The 18,353-nt window shown below is 38.5% G+C and overlaps 1 protein-coding gene across 1 annotated transcript in view; it reads left to right on the plus strand.

Moving 5' to 3' along the window:
- pkig (protein kinase (cAMP-dependent, catalytic) inhibitor gamma) overlaps window positions 1-18,353 on the plus strand; it is a 38,020-nt gene that overhangs the window by 16,977 nt on the left and 2,690 nt on the right. The window lies entirely within an intron of this gene.

Consider the following 18,353-nt stretch of genomic DNA (forward strand, 5'->3'; position numbering starts at 1 on the left):
AACCCCCCCCCGAGAGGACCTCGTTTTATTAGGCACATCTTTCACAGACATGTCTCCAGGTTTCAAGAGATTCATTACTCTATACCTATAGAGCTGTACAGAAGCTAGCACAGGTTGTCTCAGCATTCAAATAGTGAAAAATGATAAGCTATTAAAATATTTTTGGATTTATCAAGATTGTTTTTTTAATCAAAGGTTTTTTTTTTCTTTCCTAAAAGTCATGTTTTTACTGGACAGCAGTGGATGCAGTTTGTGGAGTATAAGTTTGCTTCCAGACTTAACTAATACACCCCAGTTATCTTTGTTTGTGAGCGAGTCAATTCCCTCTGAATAATTAAACAATTTAAAGACAAGCATCCCATAGTTGTGGGGTTGGGTTACAGTCCTAGTATTTAAGTTGACCAATCGAAAGAGACCTGATATCAGTTACAAGACTTGAGTTTGAACAAACACGATCAGTTTGCCCTATAAATAATTTTTTTAAACAGATTCAAAACTTGATGTTGTAGAGGTTTAAAAAGTTCAACACTCTCAATGAAATTGCCCTTTTACAAAAAATCTTCAAGATTGAACAGAAGACTTTACATTACACTATCACTTATTTAACTAAAAACATTTAAAGCGACTCTTTGGAAAACTTTCCAAGAGCTTTATGGCACGTTAGGCTGTGGGTTATTTTAAACCAAATATATCCCCAAATTCCAGTACAATGTCTTAATGAAATCAGGTCTTTTGACCTTGATTGGGTTACTGCAACACTTGCTTTTATTTTTATACCCACCATCAATTTGCTTCATCCTCTTGTCGCTCTGTTTCAGCCAAGTGTTGGCTGTTGAACTGACGACTTCAAACCTGATCCTTCAGTTGGTTAAATAAAAATGCCAGCCTAACTCTCAGTATGTTTGCACAATGATGTGCAAATGTTTTATGACTGTAATCTTCAACATAACACTTTAGGAATGATGTTAACATTGTAGTCTGACTTAACTCCAAACTGAGCTTATCAAGGCTGAGCTATGAACTATGACTTCAATGCAAAAGCCTTTTTTACTAGCAAGACAAATCCATTGTAGACTGCAACCATCTATGACCCCACCCTTCCATTGACGTGTTCTCCCTACCATGACAAAGGTGGATCAAGGTGGAAAGATTTCATGTAATCCATGGACACCAGTGAAGATCACAAATCATTGAAGAAAAAAGGGTCAGAGCACTGTCCAGTGGGTCTAGATGACCCAACTCCCAACATTAAAGTGCCTAGGATAGCACAAGGGATAAACAGAATCCACAAAATCCAGAGAATTAAAGTGCTACCCCTTTACAGCTTGTACTATTACACACTAGTTAGTTGCCAAACAAATGTACATAACATTTAGAATAAACTTTTTTCTAATGAAAAAATGCTGACAGTCTCACAGAAGGATGTTGACAAACCAAACTGGGGCCTGTAACAAAGCAGGGTCATCTATACTTGCTCACTGGTCCCAAAGTCTTTCAAATCTGAACAACAGATGTCTGCTTAAATTATCCAATCAAGTTATCAGCAGAGCACAACCAAACCTATACTGCAGGTGTTGAGATCTTATGACTGGAAAACAAGCTCCAATTATCTTTGCTCCCCTGCCAGCCAGCTGTGATGTGTTCTGCTCAAATGCTACTTGGTTTTGTCATTCTTCTATAATTTTTTGTTTTTAATAGAGATGCTTAAATGTCATACTGCAGTGAAACAGTTTGCCCAGTCAAAATCTGCGGTGCCCAGAGTTGTCTTGTGTTTTTCACAGAGCCCCTCTGTTGATTCTCTTTTGTTTTCATCATTCTGTCCCCGCCCCAGTATGTGACCACAGCATTTGACGGCCTCTGACACTGACAAAAGTACAAAATTGACCTAACTGGTGCTAAAATATTCACCAAAAGCAGCGTTATGGCCAAATATTTAAATTAAGGCTGAGATATCTACATTATGGTTGTAGAATGTACAGAAACGGAAGCTTGTAGAGTCTGAGATGTTATATTTTCTCACAGTTTCTTTGAACATTGCTTTGATCTTGAGAAAAGCTGCTAACACATTCACTTGAGGGAAGATTGGAAGCTGTCCTGAATGTTTTAGTGAAAAATTGTCATTGATTTAGTGTTAGGCAATTAAAACAAAAGTGTTTATCCAAAGTTAATGGTTTTAAGGGCTTGCTTTATAGAAAGAAAATTAACAAAAAACATGGTTTGTCTTCTGTTAAGTCAGTAGAGAAAACGTTACAGTAACAGGAGGTACACAAGGAAAAAGGTCAAGAAAAAATCCAATCTTCCATTCCAAACAGAAGTTGAGGAGGACAAATTTGTTTTTTTGGCCAAGCAATAAAGTAATACAAACAGTGGATCCAGGGAAGAACTTCTTCTAAATTTAGCAAGGACAATAAACTTTCATGCATTCTTTCCCTAAGACCCCCCCCCCCTCCTATCTTCTTCTTGTTCTCATCTGTGTCATTTTTCCATCTACACTCTGACCATCTTTTCTCTGTCTACATCAACCATCTTCCCTTTCCCCTCCTGCTCCTTCTGTGCTGATCTGCCTCCAGCGTTTTTACAGATAGCCTGAGAAAAGATGGGGCACAAAACGAGCAGGCAAACAAACCACCTGCTTCCTGCCAAGATCTCATGTTGTTAAATGTGTGGACGGAAATAGAAATAGGCAACATTGCAGTAGAATTAGAATAGACGGGCTAGGAAAGGGAGAGGAAAATCACAGAACAGCACAGCAGTTATCCAGCTCACATCACTGTCCACCCTCTGAAATACAAAGATAGAAATCAAACTGCATGAATCCCAAAGCCTTGTGGGAGTTGAGAGATAACATGAAGCTAGAAGTTGATCAAATCCAGTGGCTTGTGCAAAAAAAAAAAACAAAAATGCTTCAAATCACTTCATTTTCTTTTGGTTTCTAAGCTTTTAAATGTCATTAAAACAAATCTGAAAAAATAAAAAAAAAACTGTAATATAATTATTTTTTACGACTAGTAGATACAGCTCAACCTGATCAAAACAGCAAAACAAACAAAAATGTTGAATTCCCCACATGGTTCTGTTTTAGTGACTCGACTTTGAGTCATAATTTTACAATACTCACATGTGATGCTTTGAGTCTATCTTTTCATGTGGCCATTGTCTTCTGTTAACTTCATAAAGCCGTTGGGGTTAGGAATTGTCCATCAATGTCTTTATAATGTCCATCTTTCCATTTGTTATCTATAAGTAAGAGATCAGAAGGTTGTGTTATTGGTTGCCAAGGCAACCAATGACATAACTCCTTGGAAGCATCAATAGGTTGTATCGTCTGCATGAACAAAAAACAGGTAGTGTATGAACTGTTTTTAAAAAATACTACTCTATGAGCTGCTTAAAAAAACAGTTGATTGTGAGGTACTAACGCTGGAATTGATGTGCTAGAAAAGACTTTTGAAACATTGCCGGAAGGGCTCTGAATCCTCTACATCTTCTGAAGAAACTCAAACTGTAAAAAGTACAGTAAAAACTTTCCAGTTCTGTGAGAAAAAGCTGAAAGTCATAAGAAAAAGAGACAATCCAAAGTGTTAAAACTACACCAACCTCTGTAACGGTGTCCCTGAAACCTACTCCTTTTCACTTTCATTTGTCAGAGCTCTACATTTACAAATAGCAAAGTCACTGAGATCTAAATGTTTATGACTTAAACGCTGATTTATAATCTGACTGTTTCCGTAACCTGCTAAATTCCAAATACCTGCTCTACACAAACGTTAATCATTTTGCCGTGTTAGATAAACGTAAGGGCGCCTTAGAGAAATGTCTTAGTTGTCGCGCATTCGTCTTTTACTTGTTTAACTCTCAGGAAAGTGTTTGTCTTTTGAAGTCATTGTAAAAGTCTGGCTACCTTCACACATTTGCTTTTGTGAGTTTGCTGTTTGTGAGACGGCTTTGGAATGACAAGACCGTTTGAAACGCACACAAGATTGTGTGTGTGTGGTCTTTTGGCGAGTAATGGCAGTTTTTTATTTTTCCCCACGTCTGGTTGAAGCACCTGCTCCTGACTCAGACGTGAATCATGGTTTGTTGTTTATAATCGGTCACTCCCATCCAACACACAAAAACACCAACCGGCACACATGCGTTCAAAACAGGGGATTCCCTTCTGCCTGAAGTCTGACTGTCTCATGTGTCTGACAGTCCTCCCACTCGTCTCTATTACAGTGATAATTGAATCAATTCTAACTTATTTAGTGTCTGAGAAACACAGATGAGAAAACAGGCCAGTGCTGCACCTTATGCCTGCCATAAAGTAGCCTGTTGCTGCTGCTGCTGCTGAACATTGTCACTTGAGCTTGGTGTGTTTGTGTGGTTCTGTACTCATAGCAACACAATAATGCTCTAACTGGATCTTGTGTTGTTCGACCCAGCTGTTGCCAAGTGACCTGCTCTAACAAAAGTGTCTGTTTTCTCTTGTAAAAGTATTATCTGCCTTTTCAATGTTGTTTATTTGGCGTCGCTGCCATCTGTTTAAGCGAGGAGAGGATTTAGTGGATTAGCAAAGTGTGTGTGTGATGTTCTGTGTGTGTGTGTGTGGCTGATTTTGGGTTCCATGTTTCTGTCAAACTGATTGGTGGTCTGCTTTTATCAAGCTAAGAGAGAGCAGGAGTTATGATGGATTTCTTTCCTCTGCTCCTTTGTCAGGCGAGTTTCCTGTGAAGGAGCTGAAAGTCCTGACAGACTCCCTGGTTTGTTGGTTGTGTCATACTTGCTTAAAGAAACATTTCTGAAATTGACTGGCGCAGTTGATGAATGTTAGATGTGAACGTGGCCTGAGTCAATATTTGGAAGGCTTCCTGGGCCGTTGTCATCCCGGCGATGTGTCCAGGCAACCAGTGGTGCCTCCAGGAAGTAGATCTGCCCAACCAAGAAAGGTTCACATAGAATGTGATGTAACTGAGCTGTACCAAATGGTGGAGGGATTGATGTGTACAAAGGGGAAACACTCTTTAAGATGCCATTATAATTCCTAAAAACTATCTCTGCTTTAACTATAGCTGCTTCACTCATAATTACTTTTAAACCCTAAAATAATAAATGCAATACATCCACATCTTTTTTGTTTTTTCAAGAACTCAAAAAATCTGTTTTACATAAAAGTTAAAATGTATATATTGGCCTATTAGTCTCTAAGGATTAATATTACTAATTCCGATTCACAAGGTGAGTTTATGCTTTAAGCCTTATTGAAGGTTCTTTAAATGTTCTATTTTACAACCAACTGGTTACAAAAAATGGTATTTTGTAACTGTTATTCAAACCAAAATATGATGGAGCGTGCATTGAGAAGTGGGTAATTGGCTGCCGCAATGCAAAACATGGAATTCAGAGGTCAAACAATAGTGGAATTTTGTGAGTTCTTTTATATCATAATAATGTTTTATTTCCTAAAGAAAGAATATAGTTTGAATAGCCTGCATTACTTTTGACACTGTACCAGAGTGAAAGACGTTTAAGTTTAACTTTCAGAGTGTTCCCAACAGGAATGAATGGTTACAACTGTAAAAATGTTTTCATAACTTATTAAAATATGTTAACAAGACATCCAACATGTAAGATGTAGATGAGAAAAATACATTTTGGATTCATGGGTTTTATTTCACTTTTCATTTTTTTTCTTTTTTTAGAACGAATCATATGCAAATCTTATGAACTGGACACAATTTATTTTTCAACACATATTAACGAATTGTGATCACATTTAAATTGGCTAAATAATGATAGCAGTTATATTTCTTATAGTTGTTTTATCTAAAAAAAAAGTTGTCCCATTTAATGCTAATGTTAAGTACTTTAAATGTTTTAATGGTTTGTCAACATTTTTAAAATGCAAAACCTGCATCAGACAAAGGGGTCCCAAACATTAAAGACCACAAATTCAGGATGAGAAGTACCATTACTTATTAGTAACTATACTATAACTATACTATATAGTTTTTCTTTTAACACATATAATTAACATCTTTGGAAACATTGTTTATGAATAAGTTTTTATTGCTGTCACAGGACAGCACTTAAGTAATATGAATGTAAAGCAAAGATTTTGCTGCTTGTATTCCAAGACACAAACACAAATTAAAACATGTCAATAAACAGATTGAAGAAATGTTTCTACTTTTAAACGCATTCATGGAATAATCAAGAGTACCCACACATCACATTCAGCAATGCTCTTTATTAACGATGAAGAGACATCAGTCTCTGTTATATGTCCTTGCAAATGTTCTTCACAGATGATGTGGACTGCAAAACATTTGAAATTGCATCAAAGACCCAACAACAGATTGTGTTGTATCATGCTTGTAAAGTTACAAACTAGGTCAGAGGGCTACGAGTCATTTTGCTCAGGGGTAATCTGTGACCCACTTTTTTGTCTTTTATAAATCTCATGCAGCACAAGTGTTCTGCAGCCGATTATATCTATATGATACTGCATCAGGATGGATAGATCTGATCCAAGATAATAAAATGTCTACAGCTAAATCTATAAGTAGCTATTTTAGTTTTGAGGTTTAAGCACTTAATCGCCGACAGCTTCTACTTTTGTTTTCCTTTGAACTAAGACTGTAGGGATTTGTTTACGTAGTCTTTGGTTTCCACAACAAAATTAGTCAAGACATTAAAATAATCCAATAGGAACATTATTAGAACATTCTAGCACACTGAATGGTCACGTCTTTGCTAAATTCAAAGTGTTTCCACACATTAGACTGGAATGATGAACTGATCAGTTTTTACTGACATCACGTGTGTGTTGTCCGCTGTGATGCACCTGGTCATTTTTTCGCTAAACTAAAATAATCCTACCATGTCTCAATCCAAATGGTATTTTCCAAGATAGATTATAATCAATCTATTTCATATTGAAACGATGTTATTGGTCAATTTGGTCAATTTTTTCATAAAAATATGAATTGATTCCTCGATTAAGGCATTAATCTTTACACCCACGTTAATTACTAAGGTTGTGTAGTAAGCATAGACGCTATTTCACTGCACAAAGCAGGTGTGATGTCACCTATAGAAAATGCCTTACCTTTGGCTCCAGCTAAATTCAGCCAATTCTGTCTGCGTTTTTCCGCGATACAGGATTGACTGAGCAATAGCTGTTTATTTCGCAATAGAAGTCTATGGGATTTTGGCTTCTTGGAGCCAACGGGTACTTCCCGTTTGGAATGCGAGGGGAGGGGTCACTCTACTTAGTGATTTAGGGTGGTCCCCCACTTTTTCATGTTTCAATATTCACGGTTTCACAAATTTGCAGATTTTTTTTCTAGTCACGTGACTTCTTCGGTTCATCACAATGAACATTTATGCCAAGTCTGCTTTGCTGATTACTTTCTCAGCTGTCTCTTTCTCAGTCCAACCCTCTGCAGAAAGAGGAAACACAGTTTAATTTTCCACTCCATCTTATTCCTTTTCCCATCAGCCTGGGTATTTTGATACTATCCATATATCTCTTCTTGCAAACAACTCTACATATACAGATCCTTTATGTAGAGTCTGAAGTTGAAGATTTCCCACCGCTACATAATGCCCATTAGTTTCTCATAATCAATTAGCTAACTTCCGATTCAAAGTTCAGGCGTTATGCGTGTGTATTTGTTTGATTAACAAGCATTTTTGCAAGATCTATGTTTTTGTGTGCTTTTGAAATGATATTTAATAGACCATTAATACATTTTTCGTACATAAATTCTGGGAAAATAAGGTTTGGTTTTGCAGGTAACATCCCATGTAAAAGTTTAGAAATGAAAGAGGGCACCACACATACAGTGTAAATATAGCACATGGTTATTTATAGGCAATACACCTTCCCGTTTAGTTCATGTCAACAAAAATGACAAACTGTACAAATTCTCTCTTATATTCATCTTGTATATGTTTCTTGTGTCCACATGGACTCGTGTTTCTTTAACGTCCGTGCTGCTCTCGCCCTCTGATCCCTTGTTAGAATGTGCAGCCAGATGGAGAAAAGTTCATTGGCCATTTATCGGAAAAGCAAAGCTATCCACACTTAAGCTGAAATGACTACTTGATAAATAATTTCGTCAGCTAATGGGAAAGCGCAGTTGATGGAGCAGCTAAGTAATTCATAAAAGCAAAAGAGGAAAACATTTTGTTTTATGACTTTGCTTTTCTCTTCACTAATCAAACAATGCTTTGAACTTAGAGTACTTTGAAAAGCTGTCAACTTATTCAGATGTCCACAAAAATCTGTTAACTAGAATTAATTATATATTTGCAATTTTACTTTGGAATTGTAATCCTCAAAAAAAAATACTGGTCCACATTAGTCTGAATTATTTTGTAGAAAATATGATGTAACTTTTAAACTTCTTTTTACTTACAAAACCTTGACTCACCCGTTGTAATGGTTGTAGCATGAGGTTTACTGTACGCCGTTTCCCCACGTGGAAGAAACATGAATTGCTTTGGATACTCATTGGTACTTTGACTCCAACATCTTCTTATTCCGTTGTTCGGTAGAAAAGCCCACTAATGTAATACTACAAACGACTGTGTAAAGGAAACGAATCAGCTTTTGAGAAGAAATCTACTCATGGAAATGTCAATATCAGATGGCCAGCGTTTCTTAATGAAGGACATTAAATCTTCTAGTCTGCATGGTCTCTTGTAACTTCCCATAACCCAAGAAACCCAACAATGATCAGATATTTAGTGTGCATGTACCTCAGTGTGTGGGTTTTCTGTAACCCTTGTTCTATCCTAGGCACTTTAACATACGGAGTTGGGTCATCTAGACCCACTAGACAGTGCTCTGAACCTTTTTTCTTCAATGATTTGTGAACCTCACTGGTGTCCATGGATTACATGAAATCTTTCCACCTTTATCCACCTTTGTCATGGTAGGGAGAACACGTCAAAGTAAGGGTGGGGTCATCTAAGATAGCACAAGGGTTAAACTGAAAAGTAGAAATAAAAATCCTGAAGAAAGTCAAAAACCATGTAGAATATTTTGTAACAGAAGCTGCCATTGGCTTAGTATGTGGGTTATTGACTTTGTGTTAATGTTGCACTTTCTTCTCTTTAAGACATTGCTTAGAATGTTTTAAAAGATGCCAAGCCTTTTACTTAGTTTTCATCAACACCAATGTGTCCTATGTTTGACTTTCTTGGGTTCAAAATATGTTTTAGAGTCTCTGTGTTTTTAGTCTGGCCTGTTTTAGTCTGTCTGGTTGTCCTTGCTAATTTAGGTTTCTTTGACTGGTGCCGAAGCTGACCTAAACTTGGGCCGGAACTAAACAAGCAAACGGATCTGTGAGAAGTGGGCTTGCAAAAGAAATTATCTGGTGGGGTTCACTTGCAAGAGCAAAAACATAATAATCCCACAGACTCTGTGCAAAAGTTCGGAAGATTGCTAAATATGTTCACATCCTCATTGGATTTGCTCTCAGGAGCAAACTAAAGATAGAAGCTGACCAAATTGCCGGGAAAAAATCCTGCAGTATTGGGGGGGGGGGGGGGTATTTTACTCAACAAGTTCCAGGAAGCAAAAAAAGCACAAATGAAAGCAAAAAACAGCAAGTTCTGCTAGACCTATAATCCTTTGGATTTTGCCTCTTTACTTTACCTCATCAGATATTTTGAGTTTTCTAAATGTCTGAAGCTACATTCACACCGGCAAAACTCGCATTTAAATGGCCACTTTTAATGAAAAGCCTATGTAAATGCCTGTATACCTGCGTTTCTGGCTTCTGCTTAAAAAATCCTTGATTTTTAATGGGTGCCCCAACAAAAAACAGGTTTATGATCTTCAGATGATTTGATTCTGTATAATTGTAGATTATCTGAAATCATCAAGATCTTTTCCTATTCATTGTTTAGCACTCAATGCATTTTTCTGCAGAGTAGCTTAGACTTTTCTGTTTCACCCAAATGCTGAATTACACACCAGCATGGGTCAGTGCAGGTTCATCATCAGGCCTAGGGACCCTTCTAGTTCCTGAGATACAGCTGCTGCACAATTAAAGCGTAAACCTATCTGGTTTCACAGAGAAGTTATCTACAACAAGCATGCTAATTGATAAAAAGGGTCTTTGTTTTCAAATAGAATCAGTAATAAAATGCTAGTTCTTATAACCTAAGAAATGATTAAAATGTTTTGGCTATTAAAGTATTGCGTGCATTTCTTAACATGTTCTCGTGTGACGTCTTACAGCAAAGCCACCTAAATGAAGTTTAGCTGCTGCTCTGCATGCAGTCTGCGCTGACCTGATTGATTTTTGATTTGACAGAAGATTTGAAGAAGCAACCTTCCAGGGCCGCTTTTGTTTTATTCATTTGTTCCTTCAAGACGTTCCTATTGTAGCTGATGCTAATGGCGCTGGTCAGGCTCTTTGTCTGCTGTTACTCGGCTGACACTTAATGCCTTTAGGCGTGGGAGCTCGGCTCGCTACTATAAGATGGCGATTTTATGAGAGAGGCAGTGATCACTCTCTGTATCTGTGCACAGGGAAAAGAAGATTGAAAATTAAATCGAGTTTCCGGTGTTACCAGTGATAATTCTGCGCGTCTCGCATTGAAGATGGGGACTTCTGCCGTGAATTGGCGGTGAGCCTGAGGCTTTATGGTACCAGGGAGAAAAGGAGAGGTGCTGAAAGCCTCTGTTAAGTTGTAGAGACAACATCTTCTCATCTCCCCTGCAGGAAAACGTTTAAACATCTGTGTTGCTGAACAGCAAATGCAATATGTCCATCACCAGGGGAAATGAAGTCTTCACACCCAGCCAAGGTCCCACCTAAAGGGAAGGATGTGAGGAAAATATACAGGGTCAGGGGGTTCACTTATTTATGAGAGGAAGAGCAGTGAAGTGGACTTGTTGTCAGATAAGCAGCTGTTGACATCATGAGCTGGATGACGTCGCATGACCACGACATGCCATGGCAGATGAGAGGCACTCTCTGCCCTGCAGGGGTAACAGATTTGCATGAATTTGTCTGAGACATTTAGCGTCACTCAGTGGGCACCTGAGAGGAGAAGAGGCAGCTCTAGTTATAGTTCATTAATGCAGCATGTCGAGCTTGTTGTTGTTTTGTTTAGGCAAAAGAACTGACAGATGGATGTTATTCAATCATTAAAAGACACACACTCAAATTCGTGCTTTAGATCAATTGTAGCTGTATATTTTTTTAGCTTTAGGTTGATGGCTAAAGTAAACCAAAAACAATAAAAGATTTTTAATTGCAAATTCAAGTGTGAAAACTGAAGTAACCAAACTGTTTGAACTACAGAATGAACCTAAAGCATGTCGCTTAAAAGTCTTGAATAATTTATAAAGGTTCAGGAATCGCTGCAATAAACTAAAATAGCTAAAACACTGAGAAAATGACAAATCAACTGCTAAACAAGAGCTGAACAACATTTAGATGGCTTATAGCTGCTATTTTATATGCTGAAAATTGGCAATTTACTTGTTAAAAGTACCAAGATAAATACTAACTATTACTTCAATAAATCCTAAAGTTGTAGAAAAAGCGTAAATGTTATGAAATGCTAAATGGTCCTTTTTAAAAACAAATGCAACGTCTTTTCTGGAAAAAGTCCTACGTAAATGCAGCAAACTTAATTTATTTATTCAAACAATGTTTAAAGTAGGATCAAAAGATTGCAGATGTGGCAAGTAAGTTAACGACATTAAAATGACCAAACTGCTAAAGTGAATTTTAGCTTTTTACATTGGCTAAATGAAATCGTGGCTCTGAGAGTGAGGTTATAATTGATAAAAGAAGAAAAACATTCTGGAAGATGAGCATATGTTGCTGTGAATGCTGATTTTTGCAGTCGGTTACTATAGAGATAAATACACACTTATAAAAATAAACATAATTGTTCACAGAAAACAAGTAGATTTCTGTTATATCACAACCTCTGTTGTACTTGCTGACTTCATTCACAAAAACTCTCAAACCACTTTTCAAAGTCCAGTTTTGTCATCCAGCTTGTCAAAATCACAGTAAGCATCGCAGCTTTAAGGCTGTTATTAGTGTTGACATTCATACAAAGGACTAGTTAAAACCCTAAGCAATAATTATAGTATGTAAACATACACAAAAAACAGCACACACATAATTTAATGCTTTTTTACTCCTTAAACTAAACATGGTTTCTGTTGAGAGACAAAACAGTGTCTCCTCTCCTTTGTTGTGGGAGTTGCATTCTAAAAATAACCTGCAATAGAAAAAATCTGCAAAATACTCATCTTTGTAGTTTTTTTTGTTTAGAATTATTTGAGATGTTTTAACCCGTTAACACCAGAGATATCCCTGGTGGTACCTAAATAACACACGTTCTTTGACATGCCGCAACTCATCGACCTTTTACGTGGATTGCGCTAAATCAGCCGATTCTGATACAGAGAAAAGCGGCTTTTCATATCTGCTGTGCAACACATTACTAATGTGAAATGTTACCCATCAAACCTGCTTTTCTTCTCTTTAGAATCCGCTGGAATTGCGTTAATTGCATGAAAGGATAAAGAGTTACTGTTGTTGTTAAAGGCTGTAAAACCCACACACATTAAACTTTATAGACTTTTCTCAGACAGACATGAGCATTTTCACATTTTTCTCCCTTGTTTTTACTCTCAACGTTCAAAGCTTCAGAAACATATAAGTCCAATATTATAGAATAAAAGCAAAGGTCTGATCACGACCAAAGGTTTTTGTAAAATTGGTAAACCGAATGCATTTTGTACAGGAGATGCGCGCAGAGGACACTAACAATGGTCTACCGCAATTCAGGACGCAGAACACAATGTACTGTAAAAAATAAATAAATAAATAAAAGGCATGCACAAAAAAAAAATCAGCGAAATTGCAAAAGGTGAAATTCATTATAGCCAGGTGTTCCTGTATAATGGACCAGGGAAGTCATCCTCCACTTTTTTAATGTGCTCAACTTAAACACACTTCTAGGAGTCCAAACTGTTTACACAACAAAAATGACTAACTACAGCTATCAGACGGTAATAACCAAGGACTAAAAAAATCAATGAATCTCCAAAAAGAGCATGTTAGCAGCATTTTTGCTGACAAATACTAGGATTTATTTTTAATTCCTCAAGCAAACATGCATGATTTCCTGATTTTACTGGCATTTCAGGATCTCCATATAGGCTGGTTTCAATGCCAATATGAGAGCATCCGACGCTACTGTTATGCACAGTTGAGTACCACAAGTTACTTACCAATTCATAGAAGATTATTATCCTATCAATTAAGGATTTTCTAAAGGTGTGCATTAAAAATTCTCATATTCCAGAGACATTTAGAAAGTCATAAGAAGCAGATCTGTCTCCTAAGACTTTAGCAGGGATTTCTCATGTCCTATTTCTCAAATAATGTATTCATAAAATGTTAGTTAAATGCGGGTTAGTCTTTTATGATGGAGAGGTGGTTTTCTGGAAGAACAGCACTTAAGTGAAGAGTTAGTGGAAGATTTAAGTTACTGTGTTAAACAGGTAACCCTAAATAACAGGAAGAGTTTGCGCAATTTACCATAATTGTAGCAAAACTAGTCGAAAGACCTGGAATTAGCTGGCTAGCGGGCCTTGATGGACCTCAGCACAAGCAAAGAAGCTGGTCTCTGCATGGATTATTGCAGATAATAGGAGTTTATTACACACAAATCAGGCTTAAAAGGCTCCAGCGGGACAGGAGTGAGGCTGTCTGTCTTAATGGCTCCTGTGTAAGAAGCTGCACTGACTCGGATTCCCTCTGTGATCTCAGAGGCTTTTGTTCTCCATATCTCCAGACCACAAACCTCTCCTATTACATGTCATCTCGCCCCATGTGGTTGGTGTTCATGTCGGGCCTCCATAGGCACAAATCCTCTCTGGATTATAGAGCCCTTTTTTCAGATGATAAAATCATTATTTCATTTTTGTATACATTCTTTCTTTTTTTTTTTTAAAAGGCTAAAAAATGAAATAATTTACCTTTAAGTTTGTGTTAATGACCTGTGAGGAAATGCATGCAAAATTATGGATTATACAAAACAACCCTATACCCCCAAATGATATTGACCGAGGTCTAGAAATCCGTCTCAAAGTGCTGTTAAGGCTGCAAGGATTATTTAAAAGAGTTCACTTACTCCCACACTTTAGCACTGAAGTCAACTCATATCTTTAAAAAAAACAGCACAGTCTTTTAACTACGACGGAGTCGTAAAATTACGACATTTTATCTCGTAAATCTACGAGAAAAAAGTCATAGATTAACAAGGAGAAAACACAGAAGTTGTCCGTTTATCGGAGCATCGCTTGAAGATGAAAGACGTGGAGCCTTTTGTGAAGCTTTATTTCCGGATTATTATAGGTTTAAAACAAAGAGATTCTGAACCTTGGCGAGTCAAAATCAGATTATTGTCAGTAGAGGCGGCTTTCTGGGGTTCAGTGTCAGTAAAGCGGAGTTTCATATGTAAAATAAGGAGCTCAGAGACACGTTTGGGTGCAGAGGATCGCTGGAGCTTTTATTCTCCATTTCATTCACAAACCCTGAAGTTCATTTGTCACCTTACGTCATGAACCTGTCATCAGATCCGAACACCAATGCGGAACTAAACGTCCCGTTATATCATTAAACAACAAAGATGAATGAAAATAGTCTATTATATTAGCATTAGAACATTGAAAATGCCAAAAAAGTGATCCTCCTCCTCAGACGGAAGCGTCACACAAACGTAGAGATCTTGATTTTGGTGGAGGAAGAAAGGATTGAAGCGGAAAGCTGCAGGGACAGCGATGGCTTCATCGGGCTGCAGGGATCCTGCAAACCAACCATCAATAAATAAAACTTTAATAAATTGTAAATCAAACAAATGAGCTTCCAGATATTTGGAACGTTATCAATAAACATTCAGCTCACCTGTTCAACTGAGTTTAGTGGGTCTGCTCTGTTGCTGTGCGGCGTTCACCTGCTGCTCTGCATGCTCACTTCCACTTAATATCATAAATTTACGAGTTTTTTCTCCTAAATTTACGAGATAAAAACTTGTAATTTACTTTTTTTTTTTGGTGGCCCTAATACTCTGTCGTATTTAACTGCCAAAGTGGGAAAATAATCATATTTATAAGAAGTGCATGGTCAAATACTGTAAGTGGGGGGTGTGGGGTATTGGGAAGGGCCCTTAGGATGTTACACACAAACACGTCAAGTTTCATTGTTAAGTCAATGTACAGACGATGTGCCTCAACCAATCAGGGACTCAGCTTTGGGCACGTGAGCTTTTCAGCGACTTCATCAAAGGGAAAAAAAAACGAGTCTCCGGATACACCCTGGGCAGGTTTCCAGCCTGTTCAGAGCCCATGGAGCTGGAGCGATCACGCCCACTACGACGGCACTCGCGGTCTGGCCGGACCCGGGGCCGCCAGGCTTTTCTGGCATACAGAGAGCTGCCACAGGTGCCATCGTAGCGGACGTGATTGCTCCATGGGCTTATGATGTTTTTCATATTTTCATTGAGACGGTAATAATCAGATCCTCTAGTTTATAGTTTCCTGTCGGGTCAATGCTTGTCAGACACTGGGCCATAGACAGACGGAAGTCATCCAAGCGCAGCTCCTGCATTAAATGGTGAAATTCAGTGTACTGTGAGCGTCTCTGAAGGATCTGGTGAACCCAGACACGGTGACGTACTTGCCCGTGCCTCTCCAAAACGTATAAACCCCATGATGTGGCATTGAATGACTAAATGAAGTCCAGAAAAATGCTCTGCGGCCGGGTGTCAAGGCCTCCGGGGCAGGCGTGCAGCAGGAAATTGGATGTCCGCCAAAAGAGAGGTGGCAGACATAAATTAGACGCACGGACCGCATCCGGTGTGAATGCAGCATAAGGCCTTTATGTTTGTTGTCATTCTTGCGTTGTAAGAGTTGTTTTCCACAACAGTCTTGGTTCCAATCTTTTTGCATAACTTTTTGCATAATTCAAATGACGGCAGGTCAACAACAGTAGCCCTCACTCTCAATCGAGCCACTTTCACGAGAACAAGTTACATGGAAGTTAAAGTATTTTTTAAAACGCTTCTCCAGTTAAGCTGATTCCCCCCGCTGGGCTGAGCCTGAACACACAGACTGAGGAGACTGACACATGTGCCAGGGAGCAGGATTCAGAGTCCTCTCCCATGGAAACCTGTGCATGATGCCATGGTAAGATTTGATCCACATGTGCAGGCAAGCTGACTAATTTAGCAAACAAACCGCAATTAGACAGGACTGCTAATCCACATCGCTGGGCGGGTGGACAAGAAAATGAGAGAGGCTGCTTGGTTATCAGTTGGGGCTTGTTGTTTTGATAGATCCCACTGTTAAAGTTCCGTCTAAAGAAATCACAATGGGGGAGAACTGGAGAAAATAGCTTTTTGTTATTTCAAGATTGTGGGAGGCACTGACTTAACAAGCAGTTGGACATTTGGAAAAATGTTTTCTCTGGGTTTATTTTTTTTGCAGAAATGAGATGAGCTGTTTGAGTCTCTCAGCGTCCACTGTGGAGGTGCAATGGCTGTGACAGAGAATGCCGGAACAAGTAATGACTTTCATTTTAAGAGCGTGTGCTAGTCCATCACTTTTAGCCGATGAAAGGATTAACCCTCTGCTGCAAACTCTGCGTTCCCAGTGCTCTACACACCTGTATGCATCAGAGCCCCCAAAAGGCTGGGGGGTTTCCTTACATTAGTTTTAGTCAGCTTAGTGGCAGTGATAGTGATGCTTTTTTCTCTCTCTTTGTCCTAAAAACATCTTTTGCTGTTTTCTTGCTGCACTGAGAAAGCCCTTCCTGTTGCAACAACCTCTAAGGCATTTGTACTGACAATAAACAAAAACTCTACATTCCTCACATGTGATCCATTTTGAATTATTTAGACCAAATTGTGATATAACCGCCCTGCGACGGACTGGTAACGTGTCGAGTATACTCGACCTATGCCCAACAGTAGCTGGGATAGGCTCCAGCAACCCTGTTTAAAACAGATAGATGTATTATAAGGAAACGATAATGCCCAACGAGGTGTCCACTATCAGAAATTAATGGACAATGCAAAGTTCATTTCTTTCTAACAGTGCCCACCTCAAAGGGGCATTGCCTATGGCCTATGCCATGGTCACAAAAGAAATAAGTATTATATCAACTTTTAGTACGTACTTTTTTTTGCCTTAATTCTTTTTCACAAGAAGTGGACTATTTGATACACAGTGTAACACGTTGTCATGGTAACTTCTACAGAGCCTCCACCTTGCTCTGCTGCAGCTGGTGTATGAGGTCGAACCACTGGAGGAAAGCGGTATGGGCTAAATGTCAGGTTAAGTTACCTACTGTTACTTACTGGCGGCCAGCGTAGTATTGTCGAATATTCAGGCTATTTAACTGGAACTTCTTTTTTGCTGTCCATTATCACTTTACTGGGCACACAGCAGCCAATCAAAATTGAGTATTCACACAGACCATGGCATAATCATTTTTGCTTTTTGCCTTTGCTGATTTTGTTTTTCCGGCTTACTTTGTGCAACCACGCTGGACAATGACTGTTAAATCTATTTCCTTTAGGAAAGTTATGTAAACTTAGCATTACTCACAGTGGCAATGACAACAGTATGTGACAGGATATACAAACTTTTATTTTGAAAGGATTAACATTCAACCACGATACTTCACTTCTTGAGCTTTAAAAGCATCGCAGCCCCAGCTCACTGAGGCACAGACACTTTGTGGTTCACAGTCATGGAAGCTTTGGAAGTCACAGGAACCACCCTCAGAAAGATGAAGGGATTTCAAAGTAATGCTAGTGGATCAGCCTTTGGTTTGTTGTTCTAAAGGTAATTGCAAAGTGTCTCTGTTTTCTGGTGTTACACGGGATCAGAAAACCCTACAACCTCATTCTGTGTGTGCCAAATGTTGTTACTGACTATCCCACTGCACTCTTTGCTGCCTGCTGGCAATTAGGTTAAATGAGAAATTAGATTTTTGCTCAGCAAGAGCTAAACTAGCAAGATCTGCTTTGGCTTTCTGCATCCTTCTGTGCTTTCACCGGACTCCTCTAGGCAGTTCTGCTATTTATCCTGGGTTTGTCATTTGTGTTGACTTAAGGGGTTTTTCAGAAAATGATGAGTAAGTTAAATAAAAATGCAAAGCAGTTTGTTCGTCCTCCATTGTTGGACATTTTCAATCATAGGTGCTATTGTGAATAGAGAGGAGTCTCAAATGCTTGTTTAGAGGGGGGTTATCATGTTTGGACCACTGACTGTATATGAGAACTGGAATGAGTGACCCCTCCTCCCTCGTATT

The sequence above is a fragment of the Oryzias latipes genome, chromosome 7 (assembly GCF_053564925.1).
Source record: "Oryzias latipes strain Hd-rR chromosome 7, Olatipes_Hd-rR_3.1".
Taxonomy (NCBI): Eukaryota; Metazoa; Chordata; class Actinopteri; order Beloniformes; family Adrianichthyidae; genus Oryzias; species Oryzias latipes.